Source organism: Clytia hemisphaerica, unplaced genomic scaffold (genome assembly GCF_902728285.1).
Source record: "Clytia hemisphaerica strain Z4C2 unplaced genomic scaffold, Clytia hemisphaerica genome assembly, whole genome shotgun sequence".
In the NCBI taxonomy this organism is placed as follows: domain Eukaryota; kingdom Metazoa; phylum Cnidaria; class Hydrozoa; order Leptothecata; family Clytiidae; genus Clytia; species Clytia hemisphaerica.
In genome coordinates, this window is record NW_027103656.1 from 216,748 (window position 1) to 219,726 (window position 2,979).

Sequence of the window (2,979 nt, forward strand, 5' to 3'; positions counted from 1 at the left end):
CCACCATACAACTGTATAGAAAAATTCAGTTTTAAATGAATTTTTAGTAGTCATTAAAAAGCTCACAAGTAGAAGATAATTTATATAAAGCAACAATGACATTGAGGTGATTTAATTGAAAAACCTATAAAGGCCTCGTCACTTTCTTCAGGATACTTTCCGGGGAGGGGAGCACTTAGGCAAAATTGAGTACAGCGACGTGCCGCTGGTCAGGGTCCCTTTTGTAGGTGCTGAAGATATACGACAGGGTCTTAAATTTACTAATTTACCAGATATTCATATCTGACAGATTCCATTTTTCAAACTCCAGCGGCACGTCCCCGTCTCCGTCAAGGTCAGTGCCCCTAAAGCTTTACATGAAATAGATGGGAATCAATAATGTTATCTTGGGAAAAACGTGTGAAAAAAGCAAATCGAAGTGTGCTTGAACACCCCCTTGGTTTTCTACTTTCTTGTTTTCTTATTCTATAGTCAAATAAAGAAGGATCATTACATTATTGGATTATTGAAAATAATCAACAAGAAAAATTGGATCAAGTTGGAAATAATTTGAAGTGATATTTCCATATCAAATTGTGTGTGCATTTTGAAGAATAGCACAAATAGAGTACATTTTACCGATTGCACTCAATCTAATCTTAAGGTTTTTTTTGTAATCCATAAATTTAAAATAATTAACAATATCTCCGAAGAGCCATTCTACAGACACCCTGACTCGGCTCATTTTTGTATTGAAATCTTGTTCAAGTTGGTTTAAATTTGCTCCTTGAAAAGGAGTTTGTAAATGTTGCCTCAGAGGATAGGCCATATCACCATAAATACAAAAGGCCCCATTTGGACCATTACAATGTGCTTAGAGCTGAGGTAACAATCCTGAAAGCAGAGCTAACATAGCACTATCATGTCTGATCCCCTCAACCGGTCCATACATATTTGCAATCAAACCGTTTGGTGCAGTGACTGACTGAAATTTAATTGCATGCACCCTCTTGTGTCCGTTATACAAAAAACGTTGGTTTTCGTTTGGACGTGAAATCGGTCTAACAGTTCCATCTACAAAGCCCCAGCAATTTGACAATGGGGCACCAGCATAATGAATAGAATTGGCAAATTCTTGTAAATGTTGTGGAGAGAGCCATTGCTGATTCAAATTTGCGAGTAAATGTCCCCAGTTGTCAATCATGAATTTTATCAATATAGCAATAATGTTTGACAGCTCTGGAACAGATCTTCCAAATGTAGGTACTAATTCACTTAATCGACAGGGGTACGCAAAACGTATAAGCAAAGTTCAAAATGCCTCAACTGAATCAATTTTCTGCCTGTTCGGACATACAAATTCCTCTGGCATTTGAAGTACTTCAACCAGGTCATAAATGTCTTGTTTTTGAAACCGAAACATAGCCCTACACTTATCTCCAGAGTATCTTTCCAAGTCGAATCTGGGGTACAAGCAATATGGGAGTTCAGGGTTTTTCGGTTGATTGATATTGTACAATAATAAAAACTCTTCCTCGTCCAGCATATCTTCAGCATACATAATAACTGTTAGTTCTTGCAATTCTCTTAAATTCATTGTAATTCTGAAATTTTTATTCTGAAATTCAAAAAAAATAACACTTTTATCAAGACAAAAAAAGACAAAAAAAGTACAGAATACAGGCGAACAGAATAGACAGAAGATCCAAACTTTCAGCTTGCAAAAATTCCTACTTTGTTTATTCAATTTTCTACCATTTTTAAAGAATTCGCAGTGATTTCTGCTGACATTGCTAAAGTTAAAAAAAAATACGACGGGAAATTGAAAGACGGTGGACTTGTGTTCCCGTCGCGTTGCTAAAGGTCCCTATCCATTTGCCCGCCGGGGCCGTACCGAACATTTACGATTCCGTGTACCTGACGTTTCCGCGTATTTGCCCGCCGGGGCCGTATTCCTCCTTATGTTGCCTTTAGCCTCAAGCATGATCAACATCCCCTTATTCATCCCAAATCCCGCCTAACCGACACCTGATTTTCGACCGTTGCGTTTCCGAAATATATCTCTCGTTTCGACTGCATACCTATGTGCCCATTTATTTCCTATCTCGTTCTGAATCGCCAGGCCTTAAGCGTGTGATGCAATTAATTTGAGTTATGTGTAACTCTAGTTAATTGTTGAAGCGCTGTTTATGCTTCGCAGCTACGCGCACCATCTTTGATTTCACCCCATCGCGCGCCATTCCTGCTTCTATTGCATTTTGGGTGCTATCTACTGCATTCTAGCGTTCTGGCGCCCTGTCCCTCCGGATATTCTTCATTTTGTTTTGGCTGCCTCTTTCGATTAAACAGCTATCAGAGTCAGTAACTTCTCACAAGATTTTAGATCTTTCGTTATCTCCTGCATCATTCGGTAGATTTCGATTAACTATGGTTATCTCACAACCTCTATTGAACACTGGTAATGTGTTGCTGTTTATCTCGTTCGATTTCTCTGTCTGTGTTAAAAGAAAACTCAACAGTGGTTTACCTCCCCTCGCAACCTCTGGAACTGATCCACTGGTCCAACACCAACGATATGATCCCGCACTTGTTGCATCTTTGCCTCCACAGCTACCCAGATCGTTGCTGCCTTGTACCACAACCACCACCAGTCGGTTTTATCACCAGCTGCCTCAAGCGCGTCCACATCTGCTGTCGACGATGTCGGACCTCCATATATTAAATAGATTAAAATGATGTTACAGCATATTAGTCTTCTTCCATGTAAAAACAAAATTTCCAACTAATTCAAATTTCAACAAGCAACATGCTGAATGGACCTACCTAATGATTAACATCAGATGAAAATAAGAAAAAAGTGACAATAATTGTACAAAAATTCAGAATGGAACGGTCTGTCAACGAAAGGCCGGATTTTTCTAATCGGTAACCCCTAATTGGAAGGAACACGTTCAGAATTCTGATTTCCCGGGTTTTTTTCTGCATTTCCGAACTGGGTTT

General features: G+C 39.1%; 1 pseudogene; it reads right to left on the reverse strand.

The window, feature by feature from the left end:
- Window positions 1-502: 502 nt before the first annotated feature.
- LOC136803180 (uncharacterized) lies at window positions 503-1,589 on the reverse strand (annotated as a pseudogene).
- Between the last annotated feature and the right edge of the window lie 1,390 nt (window positions 1,590-2,979).